This window comes from Buteo buteo, chromosome 5 (genome assembly GCF_964188355.1).
Source record: "Buteo buteo chromosome 5, bButBut1.hap1.1, whole genome shotgun sequence".
Taxonomy (NCBI): Eukaryota; Metazoa; Chordata; class Aves; order Accipitriformes; family Accipitridae; genus Buteo; species Buteo buteo.
In genome coordinates, this window is record NC_134175.1 from 43,119,126 (window position 1) to 43,135,776 (window position 16,651).

Here is a 16,651-nt window from a genome sequence, read left to right on the forward strand (position 1 = left end):
TCATCTCCTCTTTGACTTGCCTGCAGAAGTTAGCCTTCAAAGATGACCCTTCGCTGAAGCAGGTGGACCAGATGCAAGCTTCTTCCAAAAAAATACACTCAGGACCATCTGGCCTTCCCTGATGCATTAAAGGCTTAAAGCAGAGGGGCCCTTTAGCTCAGGTACCCATTTGTCACTAACAGTTTCGTCACATCCTAAGCTGCCAACTGCTTTCCGCTGTTTAACTCCACGTGACCGCAGCTGTCAAGAGAAATATTTGACTTCCAGTGCAAAACCCTCTTGCCACCCGCCGGACCAGTGTTTTCCTTCCCAGTTAAAACTAGCAGTGATGCTCACCAGACAGGTCGAGGCTTGGAGTTACTTTTTCTTCGCAAGCATAACAAGTCCACGGCTTGCTGGGAGCTGAGTTATAACGCGGCCAGGACAAACAGATCAAGTTCCAGCTGATTTCTCGAGGCTTTGGGTTTGCCCCTGGCAGCCCAGCTGGATGTCTACCTTGTGAGACTCCTGAAAAATCCTTTTTGGACCAGCGATTTTCTGTCTCCATCCCTGGGTGCAGCATGGGCATTGCCCTGGCCAGGAGGTGGCTGCTGCCAGGGCAACGTCACAGTGATGCTCGAGGCTCAACCATGGGACAGCACAACACCAAAAAGGACAATACTGCAAGTTTTCAGCAGCAGTTGTGATCGCTTATAGACATTTTAGGGCAGGGAATGAGGAGGCATGTATCCTGCTAACGCCGGAGGAGCAGGATCCCTGCAGACAGCATTTGGCAGGAGCATCACAGCCAGCCAAGGCACACCATGAGCTATATCCCAGCCCCGCTCCCTTCCTGAAGAATGAATTTTTCTCCTCAAAGGGCAGAAAAATACTCCCTTGACCTGGGAACGCAAATTTAATCTGTGTTTGTATACGAGGAAAGCCAAAGGCAGTTGCTTGGCTGCCCAGAGCAGGCCTTCACCCCAGAGCAGTCCCTCCTCAGGAGGGTGGCGATTCCCTGGGGACCGATCCCGGTACGGCCGCCCATGCAGCAGCTGTTTTGCCAGGGCTACGGCCACCCCGGGAGCATCCCATGCTGAGCTGAGCACGCGTGAAGCTAAAGCAGGCTCCTCCCGAGGATAGGCAGCTATAATTATAAAGCCCACATCTGTTAACGTTGCATAATCTTAACATCATCCAAGGCTCGCGGAGGGAAAAAAAAAAAAAACAAAACGCATCTCAACTTGGAAAACTCCTTGCCAGCTGTAGGAAAAGGTTAGGAGGAAAGGCAGGCTGCGAAGGAGGAGAAGTGGGGAGCAAAGCCGGGGCTGCCGGCCCCGCAGCGGGTGGCACGGGTAGCTGCCGGACCCCGCCGGGGCTGGGGCCGGGACCGGGCTCTGGGCTCTGTTTTGAACGGCTGCTGCGGATGTCGGGATCATGGGTGGAGGCCGGTTAGGAGCCAAGTGAGTTTGTGCGAACAAAAGCTACAGCCCTAAATCTGGACCGTCCAGGGCTCTCTGGGATTTTCGATTTCCTTCCTTGTTCTTGCCCTGAAAGAAGCAGTTCGAGGCGGGGGGGGGAGTGGGGGGGGGCCAAAATGGAGCTTAAAAAAAAATTTCATACTTGAAACGGGTCAGTTGAGCGTAAACACGCTGATAATATTGCTCAGGGAAGGTCCCTCGTGTGCACTAAGCACGGGAAGAATGCGAGAGGTTTTTAACCACATGCGGTCAACCCTTTTTTGCTAATTCTTTCAATATTAATAAAAGGAATTATTCAGGCTGGATGAAGAAAGGTGGCCAGAGAGGGTGGATGGGGAAGAGAAGAGGTGCAGGAGCCCTGCCAGTGCGTCCCGCCCTGCTGCGGAGCTCGGTTTGGATGGGGTACCCTATAGATGTGTCCCCTGGCAGAGCCTTACTCTGGTCCTCGTGCTCCTCATCCTCTCCCCACCGGGTCCCAGGCAGAGCAGGACAGCAATTCGCAGGACTTTAAATCATTTTAACCATAATGCGAAGGATTTATCGAGCCACCAAAGGTGACTAGAGATTTAATAAGTCAGCTCAAGAAAGGTGATGGGGGCTTAAGGCCAGCAGCAGGCCCTGCAAGCTCTGAGTGCCAAGGTCCAGGTAGTTATCACCTACCTGGCCGCTGTGGGTGATGGGTGCCCAGGGGGCTGGGCACCACAGCATTGTCCTCAGCCCCTCCTATGCAAGGCCATGGCATTTTGCTTGCAGTGCTGCTTTATGAGACAAAAAACACACTGCACTTCCACACCACCTCCTCTCCGGGACCTGTAAAACCAGGGAGGATGCTAAAGGCCATTTTTACTTCCTATCCTTTTATTCATGATCCCAGAGCCTGATGCTCAGAGATGCCATAAGGAAAAAAAAGGATCCAAGTATTGCTCTTAAAAGCAGTACCCTAAAGCAGAGAAACAGGTACTCCACAATAAAAAGCACACAGAAACCTGTGGTCATTTCCAAAAGTGTGGGATGCGTGCATACGGCCCGCCTGCAACTGGGGATAAAACCTACGCAGTGCGGGGACAGGATGTTGTCCTGCTTATCCAATGGTTTCCAGCCTCTTAGTTTTGGTGTCCTAAACGTTTCCCTGGGGAGGTGCAGGCTCCTGGATCACCAGCTGAAGCCTGTGAAACCCTGAGTATCTTACTCATCTTTCTTGGACAGTTTGGGTTCAATCCGCAGTTCTCTGGGACCGCATGGACCCATGCTGCCTGAAAACCACCAGCCCAGGGTGCAGAGCAGCGCCTTAAACCTCTTTTCATGAGCTTTTGTTTTTAAACAGCTTTTGGCAACTGAATTAAAAAAAGATTCCTGTTTTATTGTCGAGTCTTTGGAAAACATGTTCAAATACAAGTCCACTTCCAACAGGGATAAGCTGTCTCATGACTCCCCATACTCCTAAAAAAACCCACAGCCATGCCGAGGCTCCAGTAAAATCTCAGTCCATCCATCCCTACAGCCAGTGAAGAGGCGACCAAGCCTCCAGGCCCATAGAGGTGCCACAGGGCCCTGGGAGCCGTGTCCCTGCTGCCTTTCCTGAGCAGAAAACCCAAATTAGCTGTATTTGCTTGCTTGCCGCCTCCTTTATTTTCTACCTCAGAAGTGTCCCCTCCGGCGTTAATGTGGGAAAAGCCCCTGCAGCCCCCCAGGGGTGTGAAGTCAGCTCTGCCACAGCACCAGCTGACAGGGCCCGGGACCACTTACCAGAGGGATTTCTTTCTCATCGTTTTCAGTAAACATTAATAAAAATAAGCCAGAAGAAATCTCACGAATAGCACAGCTTTCTGAGCACTCACACCTCCTCTCCGTCCTCTCTCCCGCTGCCCTGCGATGCTGAAATGCCTCCAACCACCCTGCCTGCACCGCGGACCCCAAATGCTAAATCCCAGCACCGCCTAATTTGCTTCTAAAACCCTCCAGGCTTTTCCGTAACGTCCTGCAGAAATGTTATAGAAAATATCACCCACGCAGCACTTCTCCTTCCTCTTTCCAGGGTTTTTAAAGTCCCCTGGAAGCTTTGCTCGGCGGGAAGGCAGCGGTACCCTCGCCGGCACTCACGAGGCCGGAGCAAAAGCCGTGCAGGGACCCAGCCGGGTGTCATTTTAACTTGTGCTCCCATCCGAGGGCAGTGCTGCTGGAGACTGTCAGACGGCTCGGGGAGGAAGTCTCCTGGCAGGGCTCCACCAAAGTGGAGTTGCTAGGTCACTGGAACAATAAAAAGGCAAGAAAAAACATCCTGGCTGCAAAAAAGAAAGGGGAAAAAAAAAAAAAGGGAAAAAAAGCCATGGCAGTGTGTACAGCACTGGTTAAGTGGAAAGAAACAGGGCTGGAGAGAGCAGGATGATGCTGTTGCCGGCTTTTGTAAGCCAGGTTTGCAACTGGTGAAAATCTCACATGGGGCAATATTTCCAAGGAAGCTAGCCCACTCCTGCTATGGAGAGATTGATTACCCTTTGCATATTAACCAGGGCATCACAGTCCATCGTATATGACTTTCTCACACCATCACATGCCCCCAGCAGCTGCCCACGTTCATTTAAACTGGTAATGTAAGAAAACTGCCTCCAAGCAGGGCTATATTTCAGTGATAAGAGGGTGAGAAGCCTCACAAAGTACAGAGTACTGTGCAGCCCCGGGGTTGGGCTCCTCTGTAAGGAAAGGTGCTAGCAGCTTAGAAGCTGCAGGATGAAATTTTGCTTCCTGAAAAGTTTAATTTCAAGGCCAGAAGGGAGCATTAGCTCATGCTGTCTGACCTCATGTATAACCAAAGTCATTCCATGTACGTTATTTACTCCCAATATAAGCTCAGTGACTTGTATTTGACTTAAATGGATTTTGCAGGGGAGAAAAAACCAAACTACTGGTATTTGTGATTATTAAGGATTGTGCTTAAAACCATGAGAACTATGGGCTGAAGCAAAGACTTTTCTGCACAAAACCTCACTGCACGTCAAAAAGCCATGCCTGGCGGTGTGAAGCGTACGTGTGGCAGGAGCCGTCCGCCCCAGGAGCTGAGGACTCCGGCCCTTTGCAGACCCAGGAGGAAACAAGGTGGTATTTTCATGTCAGACTCTGGAAACAAAACCACAGGTCCCTGCTCCAAAGTGGTCTGAGCCCAGGAGCTGCTTCCTACAGCCAGGAGGGGACGATAAATACAGGCAAGATGGAGAAGGGAGTAGGAAAAGGGGTGCTGCCACATTGAGAGGCCACGCTAGGAGCTGCCACAGGTCCCTGGGGGCCAAGCGATGCTGCCCACAGCCACAGGGAGGGCTTTGGTCCAGGTGCCTTGACCAGAGCCTTGCTCCAGCAATGCACTTAAGAAGAACTCCCCAGGGAACTATTCTCCATGCTTAATGCTAAGCACGCACGAAAGAAAGAGCTTTTCTGGCTGGCGGCCACACCAGGGATGATGACCAGCCTGGGAACTGAGCAACTTCTCAAGGACATGGTGGGGACGAGAGGGATGAAGGGCCCTCTCACATGCAGGAGGACCACAAGGCCACCAAGGGGTGGATGCAGTTTGGTGACACACAGATACAAGGCTCGCTGGATTCTTCCCTCCACATAGACTAGCAAAATCCAACCCCATCCCAGGGGAAAACTGATGGCAGCCCAAGCCTTACAGCCAGCTCTCACCTCCCAGCTGAAGGTGGGGTGCAGGGCATGGTGTCGTGGCAGTGAGAACCACGGCTGCTCTCATGGCTCCTACTCTTCCAGCAAAGGACGGTGAGACTTGGGAGGGGATGGAGAAAAAAGCAAACAGGCAAAAAAAATAAAGCAGCTTAAAGAGAAATTAATCCCCAGAAGAGATAAGGGCCCCCACCTCCCTTCCCCCATCTGCTGCGAAAGGATGATGATCTAAATCGCATTTCCTAGACGACACCGCACCGATCTGCCGCCGGAAGCAGCGGTGGCAGGGCTCAGGATGGTGCTGGACCTCCTTCTTCCAGGGACCAGCCAGGTCCTTGCCCGCTGGCCGGTGACCACTGCCACCGCAGAGGAGCAGGGAGCCCCGGAGCCGCTGGAGCAGGCGTTCCTCCCGCTGCCCCGCGCAGCTCTCCCACCGCCTCTGCAGTCACATGTTTCCTTTCTGAGAACCAGGGGGGAAGGGATTTACCATTTCCAGGGCCTTTCTGCCTGTGTTTCGGGGAGGCTGAAAACAAGACGCCTTCTTTCGGCTGCGTGGGGGTCTCTGCTCTGCAGCAGGCAGCCCCGTGGCCGAGCCCTGCGGCCAGCAGTGGAAAAGGGTGATGGAGAAGGGCAAGATCGGGCCGTCACCCTCCGAGCTGTCACTGAGGACTCACAGGAGTCAGGGTCAGGTCAGAGCCTACCTTGGTGCGTAGGGGCACTGTGTGCTGACCAAGGCAGCGCAGAAGATCAAGAGGCCAGAAATCTGCCCCCAAACCCCATCTGCCCACACACTGACCCATATTACCCAGCACAGAGCCACCTCACACTGACTGCCTCGGCATGCTCTTGCCATCAAGTGATCACCAACTTTGGTCTTAACCCGGCATGTGACACGGCTTACCCAGCACTGTACGATCTCCAGGCGTACCAGCAATTTGCAGAACAGGATTATGAGGATCTCTCTCTGCACGGTATGGACCGTTCTCAGAGGCCACGAAATTGCTGGTACTCCCATTCCCCAGGGCAGAAGCCTCCTGGTCCTGATTTGGCTTTGTTCACGTATCATATTTGCTCCATGTCCCTCAGAAAAGACCATCCTCATGATTATTCTGCACTCTCTGATCAAGTTTCCCTCCTAAGAAACATCCTTTCAAAGGGCTTTTATCTGCAGGGTTGGCTGCCACTCTAATACTGCAGCCCCATTCTGTATTTGCTGAAAGAGCTGATAATGTCCTAAAAAGAATTAACATTTAGATGTTAGTCCTGTAACTGAATCCGAATCAAACAATGATGACTGTTCAAATGCCTAAAGCTACTCAGGGGTATTTTCCTTTGAGTTCTTCCAAGCTTGTACCAGGGGTAAGGAGCTTTCTAAAGATGCCTTTGTGAGCACCAGCTACTGAAACCCTTCTCCTTGTCCCTCCAGACACTGATACAATTATGCCCAGCTCCGGCACAAAGATAAAGGCTGAATTACAAGAGCAGTATTATGCTCCACAATCAGGGTCCTTGATTCCAATTGACAAGGAAAGCAAATCATGCGCAGTTGGTTTGCTGATGTTGCCACTCCTGGAAATTCATTCCCATCACAGGGGAAGAAATTAGTTCAATACACAGGGTTACCTTTTGCGCTACCTCCCCAGATTGTTAAATTACCTTAACTTGTCAGTTCATGAGATCTTACAAGTTACGCAGGGTCAAACCTGGCCACCACTTGTATGGGATATCTTTCTTTGCAGAAGGTTTAACCACCAGCTGCTACAGTTTCCCTGATAAGAAAGTGTTTTCTTACCTATAATGGCACGGATGTAGTAGGACAGCTATTCAGAGAAGCTGTGCAATCTTTCTCTGGAGGAAATTCTTAAAAACATGTTAGATAAACATCTTCTGGGGTGATCCTGCAAGGGGAGATGTCTTGAGATCCCTCGGGAGATATCTTGAGATCCCTTCCAGACCTGCCTTTTGCTTTTATAGAGCTGTCAAAAAACCAAACCAAACCAAAAACCCCTCAAATATCCAAACTCCAACCTCCACCCTTCAACTTACGCGTACTCCTCCTCCAAAGACAGGTCCTGCTGCCGTGGGTGGGCTGCAGTACCCTCCTGCTAGGCTATCACAGAAGGTATCTTTCCAATAATACATTGAAGCCAAATCTTCAACTTAGTGTGATTCATCCCTGCTTCAACGAAGTTCAACAGAGCGTGATGTTTCACGCCGGTCCTCAGGGCTTAAGAGATTTTCCACAAGAGGAAGGGTGTTAACGCCAGCATCCTAACAAGCGGTGACGTGGATAATTGTCCTCTATAGATCCAAATTCCTCTTGTCACTCCAGATGCAGAAGTGCCTTTTAGCGTGCTCTTCAGGGAAAAAAGAGCCCTCCTTTGCTACTGGCTAACCTAAAGGAGCCTGTCCATCAGCCCAAAACTCCTGCACAGAGTTTCTTCCATGGTCTGGAGATCCCTGAGGGAATCTGAGGGTGGTTCTGGTAGCAGAAATGACAACTATGTCTGCCTTGTTATAGAGGCGAGAGGTCAGACTGATTCCTGTAAAGGCCTTTAAAACCTCTGCCATCACACCACACTGAAAAATGCTGAGAAAAACGCCCTGAATGTGTGTGTGCAACACGATGTCCTCTGGGAGATGCAGCCTGTGCTGCATCCCTGGGACAACCATTAACCCTTCCCAGTTAACAATTCATCTATCAGACCATTTAAGATGCTTCCTCAGCCCTTTCCCAGCTAAATTAGCTCAGGGTTAAAAAGAAACGGGTATTTTCTCCCAGGCTTGAGCTGCAAGATCCTTGTTGCCATCTAACCACTGTGCAAAAGGTCCCTCAAACATCTCTGTGTTTGCCTTGGCAAAAGAACCACAAAGGTCACGGTGTTTCCAGAGGACTTTTTGCAAGCACTGTCTTGGGAACCCAAACTGGGCCGCTCACGCAGGGGGGCAAAGGGAAGGACCTGCAGGATTTCGTTGCATTGCAAGTGACACGGTCACCCTCAAACAGCTTAAACTGTCCACAGTCGAGATGCTGCAAAAGCAGTTTTAAAAGTGTTCCTAGCTTCACGTCCTTGCAAAGAATGAAAAGGCAGATGGAGCTTGCTTCTCCCAGCAGAGAGTCAATCTGCCAAGGTCAAGGCACTTGCACAAGGTATTCGGACAGCTGGACAGAAAATAACTGAGGTTGCACCCAATTTTCCTGCTGCATTGCCCTGCAATTCCTTGCGCACCCTCTCTTTGCCTAGCAAAGCGAGACAATTAAGAGGGTTGCACTTCTCCTGCAGACACACAGGCAGAGACCTGCCAAGCAGGAGTGTCTGAAACGGCCCCTCCGTCTGGACTCAAAAGCCTCTGGAGATCAGCTTTGAGCTAGTGGTAGTTTTAAATACAGCCAACCTGGACTTCTTGTGTGTCTCCTGGATTTGCAGCTCAAGTTTTCAAGGGGTTTTTTATCTACCACCTTGACAGCCAGAAACTCTTTTTCTCCCGCTCTAAGCAATTCTCCTGTAATGACAACTACAGGAGTTGGGGTTTTAAGGAAAGGCAGCCAAATCTTAGGAGCTCTCAACACAGATCCTGACTTTTGGCAGCAGCGCTCCTTCGCCCACAGCCGAGATGCTGACTGCAGCTTGGGAGATGCTTAAGTAACCAACTGCAAAACTATTTATCAAATGGTTCAAAATCAAGGGCACGGTGGATGCAGAAGCAGATATAACCCTTCTCAACAGCCCTGCCTGTGCAAAGGACAGGCAACGGGAAATACTTTCATCCAAAGCCATGGGACAGACTGGGGGGAGCAGCACGGGAGCAGGGACAGCTTGTAGGATATTTCCTATAAGCGCCCTGCTTATAGGAAATAGGTTGGATTTTGCATTTCAGGCCCTTTAAAAATGATATTTTTATATCTCATGCATTTTTTACTGGATTCTGAAGAGATGAAGCTCCTGAGACAGCTTTGTCTGTCCTCCTACTTTGAAACAAATTAGCCTGAATGGCAGAGACCTCCAAGACAGCAAGTTCCTACAGACTTTATGAAGACCAGCACTTTGCTAGAGAAGACTCTAGTGAGTGTCTGACTTGGAGAGGTGCTGCACCCATACCAAGGGGAGTCCCCGTGGTTCGACCCATGCCCCAGCCGTGGGACCCATACACACTCAGCACCCACAGAGCCCAAAATAAACCATGGCACACACTAACGCCACACACCCTGTGGCGAGCAGAAGAGAGCAAACCACAGAGTAACTTTATCACATGTCTCTCCCTTGCATGGGTTTGCCCAAACACTGACAGCTCTAAAAGTGAGCCTCTTTCTCCCCTGGTTTTACACGACCACACTTTTGACCCCAGCACCGCAGTGAGTGGAAACCTCACATCATTTTACCTTCCTCCAGTTGATCCCTCCGTTCACCCTGGCTCTGCCTGCCCCTTCTCCAAGCTCTTCAGGACCAGGGGTGACCATCACCCCATTCAGCACCCAGCTGAGATAAAAACCAAATTAACAGCAAAGAAGGGATATGACCCGAGATCCTAAAACCTGTATTATAAACCTGACAGTATTCGGATCCTACAAGAGGTCCTCATTTTAAGCAGGAACTGGTTCTTATTCCCTTTTTCCCTTGTTCTCTCCTGAGCACTTCAGTAGACTGGGTCTCACAGCAGCGTTAGTATAACACAGGCAACAGCTACACTAACAGCTTGGAGGAGCTGAAGTTTACAGAGCTTCCTTTACTCAAGGGGACTGCATTTTTCTAAGATTATATTATTACTTGGGCTGGTCGCTCAGTAATGCAACATCATTTCCCTTTTGGGTGGGAAAGTTCTCTCCTTGTCCTCGGACACGAATGATTTCAGCCCAAAAGGATGAATGCGAACTCTGCATAATCAAAGAGCCATAAATGAACCATGCCCCTTGCTGAAGCAGCAGGATGTTATGGTATAGCACCTGGGCACTGAAAAAAATATATGGTGATGGGTGTACATGCATCAGCCGTATGTACACAGAAAAGGGTGAGAGGGAAGGGCGGCCAGATACCACAAAACCATTTTCTCCTGATAGGCACCCACAGTCTTCACTCTTTCACTGAGCCTGTTCTCATAACCCTCTTGCATCTGTTCTGGATGGATATCCCAGCAAATGAACCTCTAATATTTATGGAAACAGCAAATTACAATGCAAATGTCACAAAACTGCTCAGAGAAATACAAATTTGAATTTATAAGCAGTTCTACTGCCACTGAAAATTGGGTTCTGCCTTTTACGCTCAGCCGATCAGCAAAGAGAAAAAACATATTGTATGACCTACATCTTCAATCGAATGTAAATAACAGGGGCTGTGGTTGGGATATTAAGGCCTCGTGACAAGCTTGCTCACGAGCTACAGACTATGGATTTTGTATTGAACATTATGACGGGAATATTACGAACAACCAACCTTTAATTTGCTTGGAGCGCCTTCTGACCCTCTGGCTGGTCAAACTGCCCCGAAAGCTTCTTTGCACCATTGCAACAGCAGAAAGTCACCACAACAGGTGTCAGGATCTGGCCGTGCCTGTTTCCAGAGGAGCTCCATGCATGTCTGAGCGGATCAGCCCAGGAGTGAGCGGTGCCGTTCATCTGCCCAGAGACACCCTGACCCACCCAGACCCTCCTCACCTCCCCACACCCGAGAAACTCTCCTGAAGCTACGTGGAGAAGCAAAGCCAGGATCCGGAGGGTTTACGCTGGCTGTCTATGATCCCTCCAGCTCCAGACCATTTCCCCAGCGTATTTAGGAGGTTGCAGCCCTGCCCTGAGCACCTCACCTCCCTCCTGCCTCCCCACAGCAGCACAGACACAGGCAGAAAGACAGCGGGTTTGTGCTGCAAAAAGGCAGCAGGCTCAGCCATAGCTGAGCCCTACCGCTCTGTACCTATCCTTATTTTGGAAATGGTACGTAGCTACCGTTGATGGGGAGCCCACAGCACCAGCCAATGTGTCCTTCCAGCAGCGACTCCAGAAGAGCCGCAGACTTCGGTGGTGCCTTAGTCTCTACACCACAGCACTGAAACACTGTTGCTACACTGATAGGTTTTATTGCCTTGGTTATCTCGTTAACTGAAATAGTTCCTTATTTTGTGCTGCTTTTTATTAGCTCGGATGAACGCTTCATAAATAAAACCATCGCAACCAGACTGATGCTACTGAGCCCTCCGTCCACTTCTGTGCAGCCGTAAGAGCAGCGAGCAGGGCCAGCAGCAGCTCCCGCAGCAGCCGTGCATGGCCCGGGACCTGGACTTTGGTCTCCGCTTTCACCCAAGGGACAGCTCAGCGCCCAGTTTGGTAGCTAGCGGCACAGAGCAATCCCCTGGTCCTATTGCCCAGACACCTCCCAAAATCCCTTTTGCATGCAGGACTGCCTGAAACGCTGCGGGTTTGAAGCAGCGGCTTTACATTTCGGATGCACAGGCACAGTCCCAGCCGTGGGAGCATCCCTTTGAGTTTTGTACTACAACCACATCAAGACTAACTGCCTTTCTAGGCTGGTACCGCACCCCGTCCGCCAAATGAGCGCAATCCTCTGCCATCTCCGAGAGATGTGATGGTGACGGAGCCGTAAGCCTCCGCACGGTGCTCGCCTGCTGTGACATGCCCCCTGTAGACGAAGAGGACAGGGAGGATGGAGCTTGGGAGCTCAATCACGGAGGGTTTCTGACTGCCAGCCCCAAAATTGGGATCTGAAAGAGCAAGTGAAGGAAGCAAGTTGTCCCAGAAACCCCATGCTCCTCTAAACTCAGCAATATCTGCGACTTTTGATACTGAAAGTAACATTCCCTGAGGAAAGCCCCCCTGCACCAGCAAGGCTGGCATCAGCCCCTGCAGACACGGCAGCAACCACCCGTCTCCCGCGTCCTCGCAGCCACAAGAGAAAATTAAAGCAAATTAAATTATCCCTCTGAAGTGGTGACGGCTGGTGCAGCAAAGCATGCTGCTAATGCCTGCTGAACGGGCACAGGCTGGCTCTGGTGGTTTGCTACTGGGAAATTAAACTTTGCGGAGAGCCCGATAACAGGCTTTAGGTACAGCTATCCCTTTACCTGCTGTGCGCTGGTCACAGCTTAGCGGCCGCATTCTCTGCGTATGGAGGTGTAAATCAATACGCAGCTCTATGTGCTCCCTGCCAGTCGGGTTACACAATTATCTCTTGGACCATATTCATTTACCATTTAAATATCATGCAAAGTGCTTTTACAGACTGATGCAAACCCAGCCTGTCAGTGCATGACCCTTGTTACCTTCAGGGTCTTGGGATGGGGAACAGGCAGGGAAGCCGATCTCTTATCTCCCTCCTTTTCTGAAATGCTTTTTTTTTCTTCTCTTTTCTTTTTTGCTTTTAATTACGTACCCCAAAGGAGGAGAGCTAAATCTGTACAACTCCAGGGACTTCACATTCGCAGCACACCAACCAAATCCACTTACAGCTCACAGAGAGGAGCAGTGAAGATGCCCAAGAAAAGAAAACCCTGCAGCCTATGGGTTTTTTGATAGCAATGCAGAGGCACGGGAGGCGATCCTTCCTTGTCCCTGTGCCGCAGAGGGAGAAAGCATCCTTCCTGCACCGCCGGCGGTCACCTGAAATCCTATCAAAGCTAAACAGCAGCATGTTAGTCCTCTCTGCATCAGCGTGACTGCACGGAGAGCCGGGCTTCTGCCCCCCAGGAGCCACAAAATCCATACTGTGAAATTTGAGGCAGGTTTTGAGGCAATACCACTTTTGTGCAAACAGGCATCCTCATCATCTTCTTCCCTCACTCCTAAATTTTCTTCTTCCACACACAGAAAGTTTCAAAGATAGAAAGTTTAAAAAACCCCCGTAAATAAATGCAGACTGTTCTGTCCCTCTCTTAGGGTTGGGAAGTTTCTCCTAGCAGCCAGCCTAAATCTCTGCTGCAAGCTAAGCTGATTGCTTCTCGGGTGATTTCACACCTTATTTCCAGGGCTCCCACTGGGGAAGCTGCAAAGAAAGGCAGCAGCTGGTACAGGAGAGAGGGAGAAAGGACAGAAGGCCAGACACAGATGGCAGAAAAGCAGATCAACTTCTCAGGGCAAGCCCGTTGCCGGCAGCCCTGCGCTGTGCCGGGCAGCATGGCAGGGCACCGGTGTGGGTCAGAAGTAAAGGGAGAAGGAACATCGCAGAAATCGGGGGAGACCCCGGCCATAGTGACTTTGTGGGGGGCTCGGTGCCACCTCCGCTGTCCCCGTGGTGTCACTGCAATTATTCCCATTTTACAGATGGGAAACCTGAAATAAGGAGACCTGCAGGAGGACAGAGCTTGTAACCGAACCTCCGCCCGACCCAGGCTGGCAGCAAACGGTGCCCTTCGGCTCGTCCGGTGCCCATGTGAAACAGCTGCCGGGAGGAATTTCGCAGAGGGGTTTGATGATGCTTTAACTCTACTGTCACCAGGTTTCTCACTTCCTACTTCACCTATTTTTTCCTATGTTTCTGTGCCCTGATTCAGCCCGTACTTTAAGCAACACACGAAAGCCATCTGTCCTCCTATCTTCACCAGACAAGCCCACGGTGGGTTTGGCGGGGAGGGACGGCAGATGCGGTCCGAGGCGCAGACAGGCCAGGGAAGGCAGCTCCGCAGGACAGCCCGGCTCTAGCCCCACTCCCGCACCCCACGCTTTGTGAGAGGCTCAAAAGCCCCATTTCTCCACCCACTGCCTCACCATCTGCTCGCTAAGCCCTGCCTAAGAAAGGGCTTTTGCCGCCTAACCTCAGACTCATTTCAGACGGAGATGTAATCTTCATTTCCACGTAGCGCCGGAGTGATAGGTTTACAAGAAACGTTTCCCGCCCCGCTTCAAGCAAGCATTTTCAAAGGTGAAAAACATCTCAGAGGGCCAGGAGCGGCAGTGAGACAGACAACAGGGATTTCTCAAGTGTCTACAGCTCAACCTGAGAGTGATTCAGGAGATCCCATCAGCCTGCTCCCATAACACCAAACAATTCCCTTGACTGACAAGCATAGAGCTGTAGCTAACAGCGAGTGAATCGCGGCTGTCAGGACCCAGCATAATTCATGATGCCGTTTGCTAGGGAGCGAGCTACTGCCGGGCTATTCATCACTCCTTCACGATGCGTCCCCCGTTCCTTCTGGATGGGGTTGACATGATTCACGAGCACCTGTAGCTGTCGAGCACGGGCTGCACGGAGCAAAGCCTCTGCCGCTGAGCCAGGCGGCCAGACGCTGGTAGCCAGACAAATGGCTTTTCCAGCATATGGACAGATAGTTCGAGCTTTTCATACTCTTAACAAAGGAAATGCATTCCTCCGCTGACTCTCAGGAGTCATCAAGGTCACAGGAAAAGATGCCAGATCGAAAGCTGAGATGAAATTAAATAGTTTTTTTCTGTCCACCGAGGAATTTGTGCAGCTCTCATCAAATAATAGGCGAGCACTTTGCTGGAAAGTTGCAGATTTTATCTTCACAAGGTTGACAGCAGGTAAGACAGCGTTATTCTCTCCCGGTTTGGAAGGCAAACTGACACTTGGAGTGGCACAAAGAAGTGGCTGAGCTGGCAACAGACCCAAATCTCCTTCATCTCGGTGCAGTATCCCAGTCACCAGGCTGCTCTCACACAAACACTGTTAGTTAGGAGTTTTCTAATCCACTGCAGGGTACATTCCAGTCAATATCCTCAACTATGTATCTGGTCTAGTGGGGATACCTCTTATAAAGGTACGCCTTGGATTTGTGAACAAAACTAAAATGTTATAGATGTAGTTTTGTCACATTTCCTGAAATTGTATAGCTCCATGAAAGTAAACTTCACCCAAGTACCAAAGCGTGATATTCTCTCCACTTCAGAAATTAAAAGATGAAATTTGACGGTCCAGCTCAGGCAGGTGATCAATCCTAAAACCTACTTAAAACCTACACAGGTCTAATTTGACATACTGGATTTCTTTATACCACCTGCAGACATCCAGCACTTTCCAAACTCATCAAGAATTAGTCATCCTTAGAGCTGTGTGTCTTATTCGGCGAGGAAGCGAACCAGTTTACCGAGTGACACTTGAAATGAGCCCTGCTTGTTCTGGGAAAAATATGGTTTATCCTGTGCTGAAACCAAATTCAGTGTCACTTGTAAAGCACCAAACTAGTCATCGCTCCCGATAATGACGCTGTAGACGTGGCGTGCAAGGAAAAACGTGACTTTATACGTGACTAATCTGACGGTCTGTAGGCGACGCAAAGAGAGAGGGTATTTATAGAGAGCTGATGGCATCTGTCCCCACACCTGGATGTGGGTCAGCACCTGAGGTGGAATGAGGGCATGTCTGGAGACACAGACCCTCAAGACCACCTACGGGAGCCACCGATTTCCCACCTGGGAAGCGTTTTGGTGGGTGGACGTGTGTTAGCCGTGCCCCTGGTACCCACCAGAGCCTTCCTCAAATTCCTCTGTGAAGTTTCCACCGCTCGCCTTCGAGTCCGTCCGCGCACCTACAACCCGTCGACGGTTTCCCACCCACCGTTCCCATCCCAAACCTTCACCCCACTTGAAGCACTTGCCGGTACGGCGACGGGCTGGGCAAAATTAAAAATGGAGAGGGATTCGGGAAGGGGGGGGGGGGGGGGTCGCACTTCGCAGCCTGGGTGATGTCGGGATGCTCAGCAACCCTCGGTCGCGATGCGGCGGCGTGGGACCCCCTCGCCCTCTCACCAAATCCCATCCCCATCCCCAGGGCGGAACGGGGGGCACTCACCCGGGCTGCCGGCGTGTCCCGCGGCGGGAGGCGAGCAAGGGCGGCCGAGACGGCTTCGGGACGGAGGAGGAGGAGGAGGAGGAGGAGGAAGACGCCGTGGGGAAACGAGGGGCAGCGACCCGGCCGGCGGGACCAGCCCCAGCAGCAGCAGCAGGGTGCAAGCTGCCGGCATGGCGCTGGGGGTGGATGGGGGGGGGGGGGGGGGAAGGGTAGGGTGGGGGGTGGGGGGGGTGGTTGTTCACATGCCCGGAGCTGGGCAATGAATAACCACGTCAATAGCGATTTTTAATTAATTCACCGTGCCCCCCCCCCTCCCCGGGGCGGCGCAGAAGGCGGCCGCCCCGGTCTTAAAAGTGCTGGGTGCCCATAGCGGAGGGGGCGAAGGGAGGGGGGGGCCGGCCGGCAGCGGCAGCAGCCTGCGGCCAAGTGCCGGCGCCCGAAAGTAAAAGGGCAGGCGGCGGAGGCTCCTCCTCGAAGCCTGACATCACCCAGCCGCGGCTCGGCTCGGCTCGGCACGGCCCGGCTCCGCACGCCCCCCCCCCCCCCCCCCCCGGCCCGGAGCGGCCGCCCCCTCCCGCCCCGCGCAGCCGTCGGGCCGCCCGCTCCCTCCCCCGGCTGTGCGAAGCACTATTATTATTACTACTAAAAATTATTTTTTACTTTATTTTTCCTGATGCACCTCCCGGCCGAGCAGGAAAGCCCCTTGCCCCCCCCCCCCCCAGCTACCGCGCCGAGAGGCAAACAGCGCGCAAAGTCCCGCGC

General features: G+C 51.7%; 1 protein-coding gene across 3 annotated transcripts in view; it reads right to left on the reverse strand.

Moving 5' to 3' along the window:
• Window positions 1-16,014, reverse strand: part of HEG1 (heart development protein with EGF like domains 1) — a 55,849-nt gene extending 39,835 nt beyond the window's left edge. For all 3 annotated transcript variants that reach the window (XM_075028820.1, XM_075028819.1, XM_075028817.1), the window contains exon 1: window positions 15,890-16,014. The gene's annotated coding sequence lies outside the window, so the exon portion shown is untranslated. The remainder of the gene's footprint in view (window positions 1-15,889) is intronic.
• Between the last annotated feature and the right edge of the window lie 637 nt (window positions 16,015-16,651).